Genomic DNA, 22,525 nt, shown 5'->3' with positions numbered 1-22,525 from the left:
TGCGCACTCCCAAACGTGCTCCATCCCCCATGCTGCGCACCCCCCATTGTAATCCATCCCCCATGCTGCACCAGCATCAGCCTCTCTACCCGCAGCATCAGCCTTCTGTCCCCAGCATCATCCCCTCTCTGTCCCCAGCCTCAGCCCCTCTCTGTCCCCAGCCTCAGCCCCTCTCTGTCCCCAGCCTCAGCCCCTCTCTGTCCCCTCCTCTGGCGACACTCATACACACGATCGCATCCACTCACACACACGATCGCATCCACTCACACACACCCGATCCCGACACTCACACACACGATCGCATCCACTCACACACACGATCGCATCCACTCACACACACGATCGCATCCACTCACACACACCCGATCCCGACACACACACACCCGATCGCATACACTCACACACACAGACACTGACGATATCGCACATACGCGCTCACAGTCACAACATCCGGAGATACCACATGCTTCTGGCCATGTGATCCTCCGTCAGGTCCTGGAAGGTCACAACAGCACAGTATCGAGGCCGAGAAGCAAGGGATATCGCCGGATGCTGTGAGTGTGTGGATGCGATGTGATGTGTGTGTGAGGTGTGTGTGAGAGTGAGTGTGAGAGTGAGTGTGAGCTGATGTGTGTGTGTGTGTGTGTGTGTGCGTGTGGATCTTCCGCCGCTACAGGACCTCGATGCGCTTGTAACCATGCCAACGTATCCCGTCCCCCGCTCGCACGGGAGCCCACACCACTCCCGTGCGAGCGGGGGATGGGGGATGGGGGGGGGGGGGGAGTACAGTACTCACCCCCCTTAACAGCCGTGTCAGTTCGGGGAATGCGCGGGGGGGGGAGAGGGGGGGGGGGGGGGGGGAGTACAGTACTCACCTCCGTGACAGCCCTGTCAGTTCGGGGAATGCGCGGGGGGAGGTGGGCGGGGCCAGAGCTAACGTGCGTTGCGTGAGGGGGGCGGGGCGTGGCGTGGCGTGGCCGAATTGCCAATGCCTGCAGGGTGCCGGGGCGAGAGGCCAATCTGTGGGGGGGGCGGAGGCTGGGCGAGCGGCTGGCCAATCCGTGTGGGGGCGCAGCCTGGGCGAGCGGCCAATCGGTGTGGGGGGGCGGGGCCATGGCGAGCCCAGCGGCCAATCAGCGGCCAATCAGCTTTGTGTCACCGTAAGGACATGTCACGGTGACACTGTCACGGTGACACAATTTTGGAGCATGACAGACAGACAGACAGACAGAATAAGGCAATTATATATATAGATATCTTCTTATGTAATTCTACACTTTGGAGCACTTAACATTCTCATGAAGTCCCCCATACACATTAGACTAATGTCATCTGAATCCAATCGGCCACCAGTCTAATCTGTATGGGGCCTCCCAACCCTCATCCAATTACGTCCGGCAAGGTGAAGGATCTGGCAAGTCCCAATGCCTTTTTTCTGTAAGAGATGAGCAGTTGCCAGATGAGTCAGGCAGCGTCTTTTTCACAGAATATACAGGAGGGCTTGACGCACTCCTGTGTATGGAAGACTCGGGAGAGATAGCTGTTGGCGGAATGATCTGCCAAACAATGGTAGCTGAAGGGTATACATTGTGTATGGGGGGCTTTAAGATGCATTTGCATTGGGTGACTGTGGGTGACAAATGGCTACATGCAAGCCGACAGGCAGTTGTTGTATAGCCTGTTTAGACAGGATGACCACACAGAACAGTGCACAGAACAATCGTTAATACAATTGTTCTTTGAGTATAGACTATCATTGTACATGGCAGCACATGACCTGTTCACAAATAATGTGCTGCTGAGAACAGAAAATGTACCCAACAAATACATTTATCTGGTTTATCGGGTGATTGGTAGCCTGTAAATATACTTTAACCTTCATCCGGCTGAGTAACTATTCCGTTTTAAAATTGCAATACATTTTTTTCCAAAAGCCGTAGAGGGCTGAAATTTCGTGACATCTCTGCAGTTTTGGTAAAGAATATATTGGCCAAATTTCAATAAAATATCTCCACCCCCTTCCGAGATAAGGGGTCAACGTTGTAAACGTTGTAAAATTATGCAGCCTGACGAAGGTTAAGGACTCAATTACACTGGCCAATGGTGGATATTAAAGTTTCCAAATCGGTGGTCATTTAATATCCTATTTGGAAACGTTGACCGCTCTTTTGATACACATAGAATAATGTGTATATACACAATCATTGTCCTTGACAGCACATGTCCTGTTTACACAGTATATGTGCTGCTGAGAACGATGATTTTTAATCAAGTTTAAAAATCATTTCACCCTTCAGACGAGTGTTTACACTTGCCGATTATCAGGAAACACTCGTTTGTGATAATCATAGTGTAAATGTACCTTAAAGGGAATCTGTCACCAGGTTTTTGCCACCTAATCTGAGAGCAGGAAAATGTAGAGGTAGAGATCCTGATTCCAGTGATGTGTCACTTATTGGGCTGCTTAGTGTAGTTTTGATAAAATCACTGAGTAATTAGCAGCAGTCCAGCATATTCATGAGCCCTGTATAACTGCTAGATCTGTAGCAGAGAAAACGTTGATTTTATTACAATGACAGCAAACAGCTCAGTAAGTGACACATCGCTGGAATCAGGGTCTCTGTCTCTATAAAATGCTGCTCTCAGATGGGGTAGCAAAAACCTGGTGACAGATTCCCTTGAAGTGTGACATAAGACAAAGGGGTACAGGGTGACATGGTTTGTTTGTTTCTTGAATTTTGCCATGTACAAAAAGCAACTTATAGTGATCTAATAAACATGAGTTATTTTACTACCTTTATGATACATAGTCTGTAAATTAAGAACTGCAAGAAGAGCACGCGCACAATATTACCTACACCCAAAACCAATTTTAAAGATTTGTCCACAGTACACAGAAACATTTGTATAAAAAGCTAAATAATACAAAAAAATATAGAGTATTCCCCAAAAACACACAAAAAAGAATTACTAGTTAAAAAATAGAACATCGCTCCCATCCCCTGAACCATCATAACACACATGTAATAACCCATCCGTATCACACAAGAATGTACATTACAGACCCAGCCTTGTCCTGTCTGCTGCTACACCAACTATTGTACATGGCTGCTCCACACTCCTGTGCAGATGCAGCATATGATCTAATGGATGCCTAGAAAGACTGAGAATGACAATGAGACCTTTGTTCTTCAGCAACTACATCAGATATTGGATAAAGTGCACATTTTGGTGTCACTATACATGGGAGATTCTGAGCATTATTTTCAGATGTTATTGAGAAAAGGTAAAGAAGCTAGATTTGTGCTTCACATAAATAAGGATTTACTATGCAAACCTAAAATATAATCTATATTGTAAGGGTATGTGCACACGACGTCTTTTCTAGGTGTACAGACCTGATGACCTTTTAACAAAAAGACATTTCAGGAAATACCAGCATTTTTTTTTTCTGAAGTGTCTTTTTTAGCTTTTTTTGTCATTTCCCAAGTGCATATTCTATGATTTTGGCCATTAGTATTTTTATAGTGATTTTTTCAGCATTTTTGTGGTGTCTTTTGGACATTTTTTTTAATTCCATTTAACAATGAAGAAACCGCAAACATTTTTTTTTTAAACAAAATGCTCAAAAAGATGCAAGGGAGACTCCTGGGCTTCATTACAGACTTCCCATTGACTTGTATTTTATAACATAGAGCATCTTCAGAGCGAAAACTCCTGAAGAATGCTCGGTGACTTTGGAAACCTGAAGTGGTTGAGAGATGCTCAAACGACTGAGCACATGATCAGCGAGTCGTATTACGTAGAAGTTTCTGGGCACTTTTTCACAAGTGTATCAGAGCGGACCTGCCTGAAAAAGACGGCGACTGCACAAAGTCTAAGGGGTACTTTGCACACTACGACATCGCAGCTGCGATGTCGGTGGGGTCAAATTGAAAGTGACACACATCCGGCCTCGCTGTCGATATCGTAGTGTGTAAAGCGTTTTTGATACGATTAACGAGCGCAAAAGCGTCGTAATCGTATTATCGGTGTATTGTCCGACATTTTCATAATTGCGCGGCAGCGACAGTACGATGCTGTTCCTCGATCCTGCGGCAGCACACATCGCTGTGTGAGAAGCCGCAGGAGCGAGGAACATCACCTTACCTGCGTCACCACGGCTCACGCCGACTATGCGGAAGGACGGAAGTGGGCGGGATGTTTACGTCCCGCTCATCTCCGCCCCTCCGCTTCTATTGGCCTCCTGCCGTGTGACGCTGCACGACCCGCCCCCTTAGGAAGGAGGCGGGTCGCTGGCCAGAGCGACATCGCAGGGCAGGTGAGTGCATGTGAAGCTGCCGTAGCGATAATGTTCGCTACGGCAGAGATCACAAGATATCGCTGCTGCGACTGGGGCGGGGACTATCGCGCTCGGCATCGCAAGCATCGGCTTGCGATGTCATAGTGTGCAAAGTGCCCCTTAAGGCCTAGTCACACACAGAGATAAATCTTTGGCAGATCTGTGGTTGCAGTGAAATCATGGACATATTGTTCCATTTGTACACAGCCACAAACCTGGCACTGATTGTCCACAATTTCACTGCAACCACAGATCTGCCGCAGATTTATCTCTGTGCGTGACAGGGCCTTTAGTGGTACTAGTGAATGTCCATTCAACAATTACATTTACAATATACTAGCAAACCTAAAAATACGTAACTGAGCCAACACAACTACTAAACCTACAAAATAAATAATACATTCAACATAATTAGGATATATTCCATTAAAGTATAAGCTTAAAAAATGGAGTGGGGACCAATAGTTCTGGATATAATATATTACAGTAGTGAATAGTGCTAGGGAGCCCTACGGAAACATAACATGTATGGAAAGGAGGTACTGTCCCAAATTTTACAAGATACCGAAACCATAGGAATCTATATTAGAAATGCCAGGGAACTTCCATTATAAATGAAGCAATGTTCTACAGACCAGAATGCCATCACCCCCACCTCTCTCAGTGCACTTTTGACCACTGCTTTTTCTGGAGACCAGCACCTCTTTGCTATGGATCTTAGGTGTTCCCCATTAATATTCACTGCTGCAATGTATAATATGCAGACCGAGTGGCCTCCGCTTCATGACATATACTCTAATAAAGATGAATGTACAACATTTTAAATGGCGGCCTGTGTGCTATGGTCTAGAAATATCTGACAAATCAAATAAACAATCTTTCATCAGTGGTTTGAAACATTGGTTTCTAACTGCATTTTACATTTATAGCAAATATTTCCCTGTCAAACAGATCATTCCAATAGTACCATTAAGTCCTGGTCAAGAAGGGGTTTATGAGAGGCTTCATACAAAACAGGAAATTCACTTTTAGGTACTTTGCTCATTTTCTCATCCCTACTTCTTATTCTCCATACATTCCAAGCTATAGTGACGTGAAGTCTGGGGTTGGGTGGTTTGGAGTAAGGAGGGGTGATTCAATTTTAGTTTTTGTTGGTGTTACTCTTTACCAATGAGAAAAAAAAAACACCACTGTACATTCCTATCGTCCATGCACTTCTCACTAGATTTCTTGTATTTCTTATGAGGAGGAACTCTCTATCAAGCAAGCAGGTTCTTTATGATATTTCATTAATTGGTAGTGAAGAAATTTAGCTTAAAGTGGAATTCCAGCAAAAAAATATGCATTACCTGTACACTGCACAGGTGATAAATATTAGATCAGTGGGAGTGCAGCTGCTGGGAATCTCAAAGATTGCTAGAATAAAGGACTTTAGTCACCCACCTCATCTAGCCACAAGACCAGGAGGGGTATAGGCCGCTTTACACGCTACGACATCGCTAAAGCAATGTCGTTGGGGGTCACGGAATTTGTGACGCATATCCGGCCGCGTTAGCGATGTCGTTGCGTGTGACACCTATGAGCGATTTTGAATCATCGCAAAAATGTGCAAAATCGCTAATCGGTGACATGCCCCCCTATGCCCAATTATCGTTGCTGCTGCAGGTACGATGTTGTTCGTCCTTCCTGCGGCAGCACACATCGCTATGTGTGACACCGCAGGAACGAGGAACCTCACCTTACCTGCGGCCGCCCGCAATGAGGAAGGAAGGAGGTGGGCGGGATGTTCGTCCCGCTCATCTCCGCCCCTCCGCTTTGATTGGGTGGCCGCTTAGTGACGTTACTGTGACGCCGAACGAACCGCCCCCTTAGAAAGAAGGCGGTTTGCCAGTCACAGCAATGTCACTAGGCAGGTAAGTAGTGTGACGGGTCCGCGCGATTTTGTGCGCCACGGGCAGCAATTTGCCCGTGACGCACAAACGATGGAGGCGGGTACGCACGCTAGCGATGTCGCTAGCGAGATTGCAGCGTGTAAAGCGGCCTTATGAATATCCCAACTCCAATGGAGTGATCGGAACAGCTAATCATGTGGCTGTGGACAGTAGGGTTCCCCTGTACTAGTGGGTCCATCCCAGGGGTAATAAATCCACATATGTAAAGCTGGCCATACATAGGAGATAGCTGTCAGAAGAATGTTTGGTCGGCAATCAGCCATCTCTCCTGGCTACTCTACACACATAAGCGCTTAATTTAGCAAAGAGTTTTTGTGTTTTCAATGGGGAGAGGGGAGAAAAAGGCTGACAGACTCTTCTAGCAGTGTGTTATCTTCCCAGAAAACCAAAGACGCTGCCATTGAAATTCAAATCCCCAATTCTCCTCTCCCCTGATGTCATTTGTTCATGGGGAAGAGTCAGGAGGCCCCTATACACATCAGATGATTGGATGGTCCCACCAAATATGGTAGGTTTAGCTGACTTTCATCTAATGTATGGGGGGCTTCACATTTATGACTTATCAAGTGGATAGTTGATGATTTTAATAAGGTTCCACAGGAATCAGTACAATATTTATGGCAACAATCACACAAGCTTCAGTACAGTAAACTACATGAACATAATCATGAATACCACATGTTGACAAAAAATTTCAACTGAGCAATCCTGAAATGTAATTTATTGTTAGTTAGTTGCTGCCATTGTAAATCTCATGGAAGGCTGTCCTGGAGTTTGGCCCTGACAGAATGTAGAAGGTCATGCCGTTCATGAGGCCTTTACTGTAGCTTCATATATACAGATTTCATGCAGTGGCATACAGAGCATTTTTTTCCTGTCAGTTTTCCCAAAAATATGATATAATAAATGTGCCACATTCCACTGGATGCTGTACACAGAGAGCAATACTTCTAGAGGACGAGGGCCATATGGTGGCATGACACGGTCAAACACCAAGTGCCTCCAACAGGCTACCGGTAAATTCACAGATGACAGAATTGAAGCAGTAGTTCCCAATATCTATGACTGTTGTAGATTTCCCCGCAGCAGACAGATCTCATGGGAACGTATTATTGGGGTAAATACATGCTTCGACTATGCATGCATCCTTTTATGCAAAATCAGGGAAATTAAGGAGCCTCCTCGTTCCTATATATTTACTGCACATCCTAAAATATCTACTGTTCAAACAGGTCTGCAACAAATCCAGCTGTAAGTTTGATGCCAGTGTGCAATAAATATTTGTGCCACGACTCACCCTCCATTGTAACCGTGTGTCTCGCTGTCTCCTCTTTCTGCTCATTACCTCATTCCCCTTATTCTACGTTAACAGAGGAAATAATGAAGCATTGTGTCTATGATTTATTGAGCAGAACTACAGACCTATCCTCCAGACCTTCAGGGCTAATAATACAGTGACCCTATGAATTATTACTGGAAGCCTTGCAGTGATGTGGGGCATTTGTCTGATTTCTCACAATTCTATGTTCATTATTTGCCGATTTATTCAATATTTAATTTTCTATCAGGCATGTTATTACGACTCCTTTGTATGTGCATCTGTGGTGCCTTTTAATAGTAGTAGGAGAAAATAACGTCAGTCATGCTGTTTTTACCTTGCTGATACTAGGGGTTCCTTTCAAAGGGTTGTATGAGATTTTATTAGTCACAAAACTGGTCGCATGTATTAAAGATTAACTTAGACTCACCTGAAAAATCAGCCCCTGCTCTGGTGGTCTATGTGTACTGTCCTGCAGTGATGATGTACTGATATGGGCAGGTGACCACTGCAGCCAATCAATGACTTCAGTCATAATGATAGCATAGATGACAAGTCACAAGCATGGTTGACATGCCATCATTACAGAATAGTTCACAAAGACCCATTAACCCATTCCCTACTTTACAGCCATATTTTTATATTGTGGAGAACTCCTTTACAGTAAGTAAGTGGCACTATATGTGTTTCAACCAATCCTTCCCTCACCACCCTCAACAGCATCCATAGGGAGTGAAATTCATGTTCATATGAGCTGGACAAACCTTAGGATTGGAGAAATAAAATACAATCATGTGTTTATTCCATTTTTTTGTTCATGGTTAGAGTATACTCTGCTACCGTCTAGTAGAAAACATATATATTCCTTAACATGGAGGACTATGGGTGATGGATGCCCCTGTAAAGCATCTATCACAGGCATCCATTAAAAGTAAAAGTCACAAGCTTTCAATACCTTTGCATGACAAATCCTTTAAATGGATGCCAATATAGCCTATGGGCGACAGATACCTGTGCTAAATGCCTAACAGTGGCAGTCGTCATCCACAGGCTAATGCCATCCTTTGACGTTTCTGTTACACATGCTATTATAGCTTATGGGTGACAGATGCAACTGTTAGGCACCTGTTACAGCCTCCGTCTATGGTCAGGAAATGTTCCCCATATATACGTTAAACAGAGACCAAAATCACAATGTGAATATGGTCTTATGTTGGTGTGATTGTACACATAAATCATATCCGTGTGATCCATGGACTTCAATGGAACCATTCACACATCTTTTATTTTTAAACGGATCCAAGTGTCCACTCCATGAAAATCAGAGCATGTCCTAGTCTCATCTGTTTGTGCAGATCAGACTTGGCCATTCAAGCCTATAGGGTGCTTTAGACGCTGCAACATCGCTAGCGATTGCTAGCAATGTCGAGCGCAATAGCACCCGCCCCTCGTGCGACATTTGGTGATCGCTGCCGTAGCGAACATTATCGCTATGGCAGCGTCACACGCACATACATTGTAAGCGACGTCGCTGTGACCGCCGAACAATCCCTCCCTCAAGGCCAGCCAATAGAAGCGGAGGGGCAGAGATAAGCGGGACGTAACATCCCGCCCATCTCCTTCCTTCCGCATTGCCGGTGGACGCAGGTAAGGAGATGTTCGTCGTTCCCGCGGTATCGCACACAGCGATGTGTGATGCTGCAGGAACGACGAACAACATCGTACCTGTGGCAGCAGCGGTATTAAGGAAAGGAGCGACGTGTCAACGATCACCGTTTTTGAACAATTTTGCGTTGATCGTCATTCCTTGGTGTCACACGCTGCGATGTCGCTACCGGCACAGGATGTGCGTCACTAACAACGTGACCCCGACGATATATCGGTAGCGATGTCGCAGGGGGTAAAGCACCCTTATGTCGATCCGTCAACAACAGATAGAAAAACAAGGACATCCATTTTCCATCAATTTGCAATTGATCCTTTGCTCAATGCCAATAGGGAAAAAAGTTTACGGTTTAATGGCTTTATTTTTTCAAATTCGTTTTTAGATTGATGAGAGAAAAAAAAATCCAAGGAAAACAGAGACAAACCAGATGATGCATTGGAGAAAAACGCTCAGTTTTTGATGGATGTAATACCGGAGAGAGATGTGTGAATGCAACCTTAGGCTGTGCGGTGAGCACATGTTGAATTTTTGTCTCATTTTTGACACATTTTTTCGGTACAGATTTGGCACAAAACCTGATAGGTTTCCTGATGCCAGCAAAGTGAATGAGAATCCTGAAGTCTCATGCACACGTTGAGTATTTTCTCCTTGCAGATTTCGTGCAGAATTAAATCTACTGCATGTCAATTCTTTCAGCGTTTTTGCTGCAGATTTCCCCCATACTAAAGAAGAGGGAAAAATATGCAGCAAAAAAGTGCATATTTTCTGCTGCGTTTTTCTTGCCAAGAGATGCCGAAATTTCTGCACCAAATAGTTAACGTGCGTACATACCCATAGAGTTAGTAAATTACAAAACAGACCACTATGACTACATCTATATCCTGTTGTATGATATCAAGGGTTCTAGAATAGACACAAGTTGCCATCTTCAATCAATAAGCAGTAACGTAAATGTACAAAAATATCTGTATCACACTCACTATCAAATGCTAAACCTTAAAAATAACTCAACGTGACTCATTCAAGGAACCACATGCTTAGATACTATATATACACACACATTATATATATATATATATATATATATATATATATATATATATATATATATATATATATATATATATATACATACACGCGTTTTTATATATATATATATATATATATATATATATATATATATATATATATATATATATAGACACACACACACATTACACACCTACCTACACATTTTCAGATGTGTCACTCTAGAGTAATGCTCAGGTGAGTCATACGGGGGGCCCCCATGCTAATACTACTCACAGCATTATTTCTGCACTATTATATGTTGGTCTCAGTATGTTACTCTATGATTGCTAGTGGTGGCATGCTTATTGTGTGGTCTGGGCAATTATATATTCTCTAGAGGATTTAACATGTTGGTGTGTTTACAGTCTGCTGATAATTACCAAATACATGGGTAAGTGAATATGAGGTTGCCGAAGGAGAGGCTCTGATAGTTTGCTCCATACTGAGAATAGAACAGACCTATATGATGATATATCTCTATCATTAGTGTACTAAGTGATCAGGTGTACATTGCCTTCCTCTGTGCTTGCACTGTGAACACCAGGGCCAGTGATATCAGCTGTGTGGTCACCATGTGTTCCCTAAGGGGATGCACCATGTGGTTAGCACAGTTTCACCTGCCATTCCCTAGATGCACCAGATGGGTGGCTGGCTCTTCTATGATATTCAGAGCTCTGAGATACTTTGGAGAAATGATATGTGGCATGGAACATTTTCACACCAAGAGATCCTTCCACCTTCTGTATTACATCATGTCACATGCAGGGCTCTAATCTGTCATCAGAATAAATACATAATGTCCGTACTATCATTGTGGGTCTATATTCTCACATTTGTGTACGGAAACTTCTATTTCTAAGGGTCGGAGCTTGTGTCTGTACCTGGTTGTAGTCTGCCTATCCCTGTGCCTTTGTAACTGTGCATGCAGTCGCCATTAGACATTCTGGGGCACAGATGAAGTAGGAGGATCATGTCTCCTCACCACAGTGAATAATGTTATTCCTGAAACACAGTATGCAACACTTTACAATGCAGCATTATTCTCCATCCATCTCTACTACTTATACCATAAGAAGCAAATCTCCAAGGGACTGGAACATTTCATAGGATACACACTTCTTTCCTGGTATAAGATAAGGTTTCCTATATAAAACACTGCATGTTCCCTACATGTTATTCTACGGTTACAAGTCTTAAGTTTGACTACTAAGAGTTTCAGTAGCAGTCGTCACTGTGGATTTGTAACTTTTTCTTCATGCCTATTTTATCTGTAGTGTGCATCTCCCTAAGAAAGCATTAGAAAGTAAATCCATCATATTTCCTCTACATCTCGTACCTGTGTTCTTCACTATCTCATACATGTTCTGCAGGACGACAATTCTGTATATATTGACAAGAGATATATATATATACACATATCTGGATGTACGTGTGCATATTCCTGTGTGTATGTGTGCGCCCGTGTAATTTCATCACACATTCATTACTCAGACTCACTCAGCCATGTAATAGAGACAGAGAGAGCGAGAGACAGAAAATCACAAGGCCTCATTCTACCCCCTCCCTGCCCAGGCCCCAGACAGACAGGCGGGCATGTATATGTGGGGCGGGGGGTGAAAACCCACCCTTTGCTGCACCCCACTTAACCCGTTCTCAGCCAAAAGTAAATCAGGCAAGGGACTGCAGGCCTGCTGTCAGAAAGATGGGTTAAGGGACTTATAAAATGATCTACTCCTCAATCAAGTAATCATAGGGTTAAGACAGCATTCCTTCCCCTCCCTCTTGCACCCTGTCCTCTCTTTCTTTCACCAAAAACCCTTTCACCTTATTCTGTGGCTCCCCCTCCCTTACACTCTTCACCCCCCCACTGCTTCACAGTACAAAGACCCTCTCATTCCCCTAACCCTCCCTCCTTTATTCTCACATTCCCCCTCTTCCTACCCCCCTTCCCATGTACAGCAAGGAAGGAGTGAGAGAGAGAAAAACACACACTTAAAGGGAAAAAAAAGTTGCCCCGTTGTTCCGTTAATGTTTCTTTCGTGGATTTTAGCACACTTTTGGATCGGTCTACGTGAGATTCTGCATGTTGACACTTGTCTCCCATCTCTCTTTCGGATTCTGTCCGGTGTCTTTCTGCATCCTTCTGTATTCTCCGTCTCTCACTATCTCACATTCCTCTTTCTGTTTCTCTCCTTCTCTCTCACTCCCTTTCTCCGCCCCCTCTCTCTCCGTTTCCCTCTCTCCTCTTTTCCTCCCTTCCTCTTTCTCTCTCTCCCGTTTCTGTCTCCTATACCCTCCCTCTCCTTCCCTCTCCCCCTCCTCTCTAGTACCCTCTGCACCTGCTAAGTTTTTTTAACCAATAATTCATTTTTCCCTCTCCCTTCTTTTACAATTTCCGAAAAAAAAAGCAAGCCAAAATTCCCCCCCCACTTGAAATAAATATACCTTCCCATCCCTTACTTCGTCCGCACTCCCCAGACCCTCATGCAGGATGAGAGTAAAAAATCCCGGACAATAAATGGATAAAATAGTGTTCCCCGAGCAGGAAAGTCTGTGTGTTATACTCACACTCCCGGGCAGAGAAGAGATTATCTGCTCCCGACGTCAGCGCTACGTGGTTGGTGAAGAATTAAACCCATGGCAGGGACAGCGAGATGCCTCTTTGTGCTTTTCATGCGTGCTGCAATTTGCATTTTCTAAGGGCCTTTCATCAAGCATGCGATCTCTCAGGGAGAGTTACACAAAAGCAGCTCAAATCCCCGCCACAAAAATGGATGCCCCCCTTCCTCCCCCTTCTCCTCCTCTATCTCTCTCCTCTCACTGACTGCCTCTCTCTCTCACTTTCTCTCCTTTTCCCTCTCTTTTTCTAAACAGTCTCTCTTTCAGTGCCTCTCTCTCTCCTGTCTCTCTTCCTGTCTGCCTATTGATTAATTTCTGTCTGTCAACACTGCTCTGTCTCTCTCTCTGGGCTGATTTTTTTTCTCTTTCATTTTATAATCTCTCTCGCTGTCTCTTTCAATGTCTCACTTCATCGCTTGCTTTCTCCAGTTCTCCCTTTCCCTCAGCCTACTCACTTCTCGCTTTTGATCTACCTATACTTTTCTGTTGATTCGCTCTGCCCGTGGCTTTCTTACACATAGTTTTCCTGTCTGTATCCTAACATTGTCCCTCCCCTTTTACACCTAAATATCTGTTTTGAGGCTTCTCCTCTCACAATCTGTCTCACACCTGCACTCTCTTTGCCCTTTCGTCTGGCACTCTAATTCTCACAGTGTCTCTTTACACACACATACATTATATATAATCACTTTACACACACACACATATCTATATATTATATATATATATATATATATATATATATATATATATATATATATATATATATATATATATATATATATATATATATATATATATATATATCTATATATATATATATATATATATATATATATCTATATCTATAATTTATATATATATATACAGATATAGATATATATATATGTGTGTGTATGTGCATGTGAATGAGACGATGTGAGAAGAGTATGTACTTGTATATATATATAATATATTTATATATATATATATATATATATATATATACATACATACATATATATATATATATATATACACATATATATATATATGATGGATGATGCCTATGATGCCTATATATTATAAATATGTAGGCATCATCAAAATATATTAAAAAATAATCACCGCTCTTCTCTCACCTGCTTTCTTGCTCCAGTTGTTTCCATCTCGGCAGATTACCTCACATGCACTATATTTCCCCTACAAATCTGCTTGTCTCTTCCATCTCTCCTGCACATGCCCCCCTCAGTTACTTTTTTTCAGCCCTGTCTCTTTGTCCTCCACATTACGGGAGTTATTTTGATGGACAGACACCGGGCAGTTTTGCCTGTATGTCCTTTTGTGTGTGTGCATCATCACATGTCTCCGAGAACAATTTAATGTGCACGTCCTAAGAATACAAATGATGCTTTCTAACGTGTGTGGATGCTTGTGTGTGCCTCCGTATGACTGTGTGCCTTGAAGGTCACGGCTCAGTGCCACCTTACACACAATAGTCTCCTACCTTCAGACTGCAGCTTCAAAATAAACTCAGGGAAGTTTCGATTCTTCCTGGAAGAAGGAGAAAAGTGATCTGTTAGCTTCATATCACTTCATATGCTATTAACATCACTAAGTAAAAACTTGTTCATAGACCCAAACAGGTGCACCAGAGGCTATACTATAAAAGCAATGGCACGTCATCATCATAAATGTTATAGCCTACTAGCCGAATGCAACCACTACTAGCCCTCATGTCAAAAGAAATGTTAGGCCACCATTGACAGTAGTCTATATGCTGCACATCGGTAAACTAGTCTAATGCATGTTAATGGGTTGTTTGTGCTATGTCACTTCGCCCTGTGTTCTATTGCCATTACTCTAAGTACACCTCTGAAATAGAAGGCTATATATGTGTCTCTGAAGCACTGTGTCAGGAGAGGAATGACTTTGCACTTGACTATTACTATTCCCATAGAGATGATTAAACTGCCAGTTTTGTGCAATGCATTGAAATAATAGAATATCTGTGTTTTCCTCCCTGTACAGAGTCTGCTCCTCTGACCATGAGGTCTGCTATTCTGCACGTCTTCCTATCGCCCTAATATTCTCTCTCACCCCTCTTCACTGTCCTCTATATCTCACCTAGGCTATGTTCTTGTTCTGCACCGATTCATTCTGTGTATTACCTGTATCCTCCGCCTCCATTTCTCTGTGTTTCTGTTTATTTCGTGCCTCACATCTCAGTGAAGACTCAATTTATTGATCAGCAGATAATGAGGACACAGTCTGAATGACAACAGAGAGGAATGAGACAGAGGCAAGAAAGGGCTGTTACCTTACACACAGGCACATATACACATCTGGGTCCAGTATCAAAAACAGAAAGAAGACACCACTAAAGTTATTATGTGCTTCTCACTAACTAGACCGCTTTATATTTCTAAAGTATATATGTGTACTTGTACATGTGTGGTGAGGGCTGCGGGGTTTGGGGGAGAAAATACATTGATTTTGCCTATGATCTTTGCAGTCAAAGAAGCACAGATGCAATTTACAAACGGTATTAATCTAATAAGCAGTAGGTTAGAGTATATATAAATCAATAGTGGATATCTACCTATCTATTTATGTATAAATCATCTATCTACCCATCTATCTATTATCCATCTCTCTTTTTATGTATCTATTATCTATCTATTCATCTATCCATCTATCTATACATCCATCTATTTATGTATCTATTATCTATCTATCCATCCATTTATTAAATCACCTATCCATCCAGCTATCTATTTATTAATCTATCATTTATCTATCTATCCAGCTATTTATTTACCGTATCTATCCATTCATCTATGTAACTATCTATTATCCCTCTATCCATCCATTATCTGTCTACCTATCCATTCATCCATCTATCAGCACATGAACATATGTCCGAGCCGTACATATGGCTCACCATCACTATTGTCAGGTGTGAATGGAGTTATACCGCCTGATGTTAAACAATTGATCAAGTTAATATTTGCGATATCTATCTATTCTCCTAAAAAGATTAAATTCAATTAATTATAGCCTGTTTTCATCAGACTAATGCTATTAACACCATATTAAAAGCATGACCAGATTGTGTCTTGACAAGATTGACCAAGGTGAGCTCAAAGGGCACAGTACCACATAACTGAAGCTGCATAGGGCCAAAAACCATGCTCATATGTGCCAATGGTGGCACAATTTTAGCTGGTGAGTCCTCAGTTGATTCATTTTGTTCAGATGGTGTCAAAATCCTATGTATGGTATGGTGGAACTATATTATTATGAATTCCAGTAGTTGGCATATTGAAAGCAACCTTGGCACAAAAACAAAGTATACATATGGAAAAATGCTCTAGATTTGACGAATGTCAGTGGAGGAAGTTTTGCTCCCCCGCAGACTTCCTTCATTAAAAATTAATTCTCAAATCATGTCACTATGCCCTTATTGTGTAAATTAGCAGGATTACACTTTCTTCATCTCTCCCTCTCAAGAAAGCCTGCAGCCCCACTAAGACTTTTCTGTAGGGTGCAGGCTGTAATACTTCTGCCAGTTCTCAAACACTTATATGACATCTCATATAAACACTTGCCCTCACGCAGTCCTATTGCACCTTCTATTCTTGATTTGCTTTCTATAACCTTTTTTTACTTTTGCAAATCTTCCATTTTTCTTTTATCCAGAATGCATACTTCCTTTATTAAAAGGGTTGTCCACCTTTGCGGACATTTTTTATTTTTTTATCTCATGTATGTGGGGCAAAATACTATTTTTGCAGTTGGATTTCATTAAAGATTTTGTATCTATTGACTTTGATAATCTGTGTTGCTCTATGTTTATGGCTGCAAAATGAATTAACTGAGAATCTGTCAGTGAGCGCACTGCAACCGTCTAACAGGAGGTTGTTCTGAGCTCTGCTAAGCTGATTTATGATCACAGAACACATCAAAGTTGATTGTGCAGCAAAACAAAGCACCTGGAAAAGCCAAACCGTGAAAATGTTTTAATTGCAAAAATGATTTTTTTCCCCAAGTACATGCACTTAATAAAGAGTATCTCCAAAAATGGACAACACCTTTAAGTGCTCTTCCATTTCTCAATCCAAAATAGCCATTTACACACAAATATTTTACAAGCCAGCAATAAAAATCAATGATTGGACCACAGACAGAAAAGGGCCCCTGTGCACGTGTGACACCCTGGCAAAACCAGGGAGTCACAAACAGTTCACATCCTCCTTGTCACCACCAAAAACCCACACTTAGGCATAACACACAGCCATTAAACCCTAGTCACCCCCTCATGATAATAGGGACACACCAGTGGGCGGGATCAGGCGGATGAGAACGCCCACCTGGGGGTCCTGAGGTGTCAGAGGCGGGAACACAGGAGATCAAGTTTAGGCTTTAAAGTGGACACAGTCAAGTTCAAGTGTGGAGAGCTGACAGCAGTGTAGTCAGGGGTTGTAGCCCTTGGACTATCTGGCTAGGTGGCAAACAGTGAGCAGGGCCACAGGCGACGGAGATCCGGTAGCGGGAGACCTAAAGTGGACCAGGGGCCCTGGGACTATGCCTCCCCTACCCGTGGAGGGGATCCCACCTTGCTGCCCCGCTCCATCAGGCCCGGGCGCCCCATCACCAGGCAGCGGTGGTGCCACCATCCCTAACCGCAACCCACAGGTGGCGTCACAGACACAACAACTCCCCTGTAAATATCCCTTTCCGACGGTTGTGAGGACGGGGAGCCGTGAGAGTGAGAGCCCGGGTTCGGTCACCACTCGAGCTGTAGCAGCGAACCCGGATCCGAGCAGGCCCCCGAGAGAAAGAAGCGGCAGCGGCCCCCGCCCGCAACACATGAAGACTATATGGGCCCTTTGCAGCGCTAGACCTCATAAAAATGCAAAATTACACCTGCTTTGGAAGTAAAAATTTGCCCCCTTACCTCTTGGATCCCTGTGCAGAGGCACAAGTTGCACCAATGGTATGTCCACCCCTGGTTGGAACAATAGTCTGTTTAGTCATTTCCCTCAGAGCAATTGTTGCCCATATTGGAAACACTGTTTGTGTGTGTGTGTATATATATATAGATATGATACATTTTAATGATGATGAGCCAAAATTTCACAGTTGATCTTTTAGTGCAATCATAATTATTGCCCAGTTAAATAGATTTTAGGTAACCATATAATAATTCACAGAGTCCTGTGAATTAGTATTTCTCAATACAACCTTACTTCCAAACTCAGGGAACACCTATAGACTTCGTGAACAGGCAGAGCTGCGTACAGAAGTCCGAACAGCCACATAGTACTCTGTATACTCTGCCAAGTGCTGGTGTATGTGCATTCAAAAAGCTGCTGGAGCACGCCAAAGTATTTTTATTGTTCGATTTATACTGAATCCAGAAACAAAATGAGGAAAACTGAGGTACAGTGCCTTGCATAAGTATTCACCTCCTTGTCTTTTTACCTATTTTGTTATGTTACAACCTGTGTTTAAATATTTTGTGATCTGATTTGTGTGTGATGCATCAGAATTAGAGTTAAGGAAGTGAAGTGAGAAAAATATAGGCATAAAAGTACATTTGTGAGATAAAATAAGTAAAAATTGCCATGTGCATATGTATGCAACCCTTTTTGCTATGAAGTCTCTAAGGGTAAGCACACACGGCGAGAAAAAAGGAGCAAGTGGAATGCGATAAAAAAAAAAAAAATCGCATTCCACCCACACCCATGTTACTCTATGCGGTCGCTTCCATGAGTGATTTTTTTTCTCAGCCCTAATCGGACCAAGAAAACAAAAGCAGCATGCTTCGGGTGCAATCCGATTTGTTTTCACTCTCACCCATACAAGTCTATGGGTGCGAGAGAAACATTGCATTGCACTCGTATTACACCGGTGTAATGTGAGTGCAGTACGAGAATCGCATCAGCTGACAATGGAGGAGATAGGGAGAGTACTCCCTCCCTCTCCTCCGCAGCGCCTGCCCCCTCCTCCGCGGCTGTGCTGTGATCTCAAGATCGCACAGTGGCATTACACTCGGCTTACACTCCAGCAGAGCGTGAGCCAAGTGTCATGCGATTAACTCGCATTAATGCCATGTGTCTCCAGTATAAAAATTTCTGGTGCAAGCAATTATCTTCTCCCTCCCCACCCTGTTTTCACCTTCATGAAGAGGCCAATTTCTTCAATTTTGTCCGGTGCCACTTTATGGCCCCATATGCTAATTATACTTGGCTCAGGCGCTGCTGCGAGCGTGAGCTGAGTGTCATGCAACTGCGTTCTGATCCTGTGATTGGATCGCAGTTGCAGAGAAGAGGGAGAGAGTAATCTCTCCATCTTCTCCTCTGCCTGTCTGTGTGTATATCACACTGCACTCAGTTGACATCCAAGGGCAGACCGATCTTTCACACGCACTTATAAGGGTGCTTTACACACTGCGACATCACTAACGATATATCGTAGGGGTCACGGTGTTTGTGACGCACATCCGGCGTCTTTACAGACATCACAGCATGTGACAGCTAGGAGCGGCGATCAGTAATCGCAAAAACGTCAAAAATCGTTGATCGTTCACACGTCGCTCCTTTTCATAATATCGTTGGTGGTGCATGCCGCTGGTTATTCGTCGTTCCTGCGGCATCACACATCGCTATGTGTGACACCGCAGGAACGACGAACATCTCCTTACCTGGTCCCCCAGCAATGAGGAAGGAAGTGGGCGGGATATTACACCCGCTCATCTCCGCCTCCGCTTCTAATGGACGGCTGCCGTGTGACGTCGCTGTGACGTTGCACAAACCGCCCCCTTAGGAAGGAGGCGGTTCGCAGGCCACAGCGGCGTCGCAGGGAAGGTAAGTCCGTGTGACGGGTGTAAGCGATGTTGTGCGCCACGGGCAGCGATTTGCCCGTGACGCACAACCGACGGGGGCGGGTACGCTTGCTAGCGATATCGATAGCGATATCGCAGCGTGTAAAGTGCCCTATAGACTTATATGAGTGCATGTGATGCGAGATTTGCTGACAAACTTAGCATGCTGCAATTTCCTTTTCTCATGACGATTTGGCATGAGAAAAAAATTGTAGATAGACACTGTCTCATTGTTTAATCCGATGTTTTATCGGATTGCACTTGATGGTGTTAAACACAAGTGGCAGCGAGGCCTATGAATAAATAACTCTGGAACGCTTCAACAGATCCCACTGATTTTTAGACTTTTTTTATCGTGACATATTGTACTTTATTGTAGCGATAAAATTAGAACAATATTTTTTGCATTCATTTGTGAAAAAAATTAGAAATTTGTAGAAAATGTCGCAATTTTCCAAATTTGAATTTTTATGCCTTTTAACCAGAGAGTTATATCACACAAAATAGTTAATAAATAACATTTCCCACATGTCTACTTTACATCAGCGCAATTTTTGAAACATAATATTTTTGGGTTAGGAAGTTAGAAAGATTAAAAGTTTATCAGCAATTTCTCATTTTTCCAACAAAATTTACTAAACCATTTTTTTAGGGACCACATCACAATTGAAGTGACTTTGAAGGGCCTTGTGACCAAAAAATTCCCAAAAGTGACACCACTCCATTCTAAAACCTGCACTCCTCAAAGTACTCAAAATCACACCCAATAAGTTTATTAACCCTTTAGATGCTTCACAGGAACTAAAGTAACATGGAAGGAAAAAATGAAAATGTTACTTTTTCTCTAAAATTTTTTACTTTAGCCGCAAATTTTGTATTTTCTCAACAGTAACAGGAGAAACTGCACGACACAATTTGTTGTGCCATTTCTCCTGAGTACGCTGATACCTGATATGTGGTGGAAAACCACTATTTGGGTGCATGGCAGAGCTTGGAAGGGAAGGAGCGCCATTTGACTTTTGGAATGGAAAATTGGTTGGAGTTGTTAGCAGATTCCATGTCACAGTTGGAGATGTGATGTGCCTAAACAGTGAAAACCCCAGACAAGTGACCCCATTTTGGAAACTAGACCCTCCAAAGAATTTATTGAGATGTGTGGTGATTATGTTGAATCCCCAGGTATTTAACAGAAGTTTATAATGCTGAACCATGAAAATATACATTTTTACCACAAAAATATTGCTTTAACCCAATTTTTTAATTTCCACAAGGGTAACAGGAGAAAATGGACCTCAAAATTTGTTGTGCAATTTCTCCAGAGAACGGAGATAGGCGATATATGGTGAAAACCCACTGTCATGTCAAGGCTAATAAGGGAAGGAGCGCAATTTGAATTTTTGAACGAAAATTTTCTGGAATCATTAAGGAGACTCAATGTCGTGTTTGGAGAGCCTCTGATATGTCTAAATAGTGCACCTCCCTCACAAGTGACCCCATTTTGGAAACTAGACCCCTCAAGGAATTTATTTAGATGTGTAGTGACCATCTTGAATCTACAGGTGCTTCACAGAACTTTATAACGTTGAGCTGTGAAAGAAAAATAAAATAAAATAAAAAAAAAAAATCACATTTTTCCCACAACATGTTGTATTGGCCCAAAATTGGTATGCTGATTGCCCATCTATGGTGGAAAACTACTGTTTGACTGCATGACAGGGTTCGAGATGGAAGATGCGCCATTTAACTTTTTGAACCCCAAATTGTCTGTAATCGTTAGTGGACACCATGTCGCATTTGGAGAGCCCCTGATGTGCACAAGTAGTGGAAACCCCACACAAGTGACCCCATTTTGGAAATTGGACTAAAGGTGTGGTGAGCACCATGAGCCCGCAGGTGCTTCATAGAATTATATAATTATATAACGTTGAGCTATGAATATGAAAAAATATAGTTTTAACCCCCCCACAAGTGAATCCATTCTGGAAACTACATCTCTCAAGGAATTCAACTAGGGGTGTAAGGATAAATTTTAACCTTCAGTTCATTCACAGAATTGTACAACATTGGGCTGTGAATATAAAAAAAATTACCATATTTTTACACTAAAATGTTGTTTTAGCCCCAAAGTTTTCAATTTTGAAAAAGGGTAACAAAGAAAATGGACCATACAATTTCTCCTGCTTTCAACAATACTTTATTGGAGCGCTTTATTGGAGTGCAGATTTCGTTGGAATGGTTTGGGGGTGCCATGTTACCTTGGCAGAGCCCCCGACATGCCAGGAAAGCAGAGCTCCTGATAAGGAACACCATTTTAAAAACTGCCACCGTCAATGAATTCATCCAGGGGTGCAGTGAGCATATTAACATCACAGGTGTGTCACAAAATTATATAATATTGTACAGTAAAAAAAACATAATGACACAAAGGGAATAGGTAAAAGGTCTCATAATATGTAACACAATTTCTCATGAACATGGTAGTACTGCACATGTGAATGTACATAACTGTTTAGATACACAGTAGGGTTCGGAAGGGAAGGAACATCATTTGACTTCTGGAGCACAGATTTTTGAAGAATAGCTTGCGATCTCCATTTGCACAGCCCCTAAGTGCCAGAAGAGCAGAAACCCCCTTAAGTTACCACTAGGGATGGGTGAACCCGAACTGTAAAGTTCGTTGTCCGTACCG

General features: G+C 42.8%; 1 protein-coding gene across 4 annotated transcripts in view; it reads right to left on the bottom strand.

The window, feature by feature from the left end:
- Positions 1-15,164, bottom strand: part of ZNF219 (zinc finger protein 219) — a 46,414-nt gene extending 31,250 nt beyond the window's left edge. The window contains exons 1-2 of one of the 4 annotated variants that reach the window (XM_075341470.1): positions 15,119-15,164; positions 14,455-14,501 (exon numbers count right to left, since the gene is read on the bottom strand). The gene's annotated coding sequence lies outside the window, so the exon portion shown is untranslated. Of the gene's footprint in view, positions 1-12,341; positions 12,480-12,917; positions 13,143-14,089; positions 14,164-14,454; positions 14,502-15,118 lie in introns of those variants that run through there. The other 3 variants (XM_075341471.1, XM_075341467.1, XM_075341474.1) reach the window with 3 other exon arrangements.
- Positions 15,165-22,525: the final 7,361 nt, after the last annotated feature.

The sequence above is a fragment of the Anomaloglossus baeobatrachus genome, chromosome 1, assembly GCF_048569485.1.
Source record: "Anomaloglossus baeobatrachus isolate aAnoBae1 chromosome 1, aAnoBae1.hap1, whole genome shotgun sequence".
In the NCBI taxonomy this organism is placed as follows: domain Eukaryota; kingdom Metazoa; phylum Chordata; class Amphibia; order Anura; family Aromobatidae; genus Anomaloglossus; species Anomaloglossus baeobatrachus.
The sequence above is the reverse complement of the archived record's forward strand: the minus strand, read 5'-3'. Positions and strand labels throughout refer to the sequence as shown.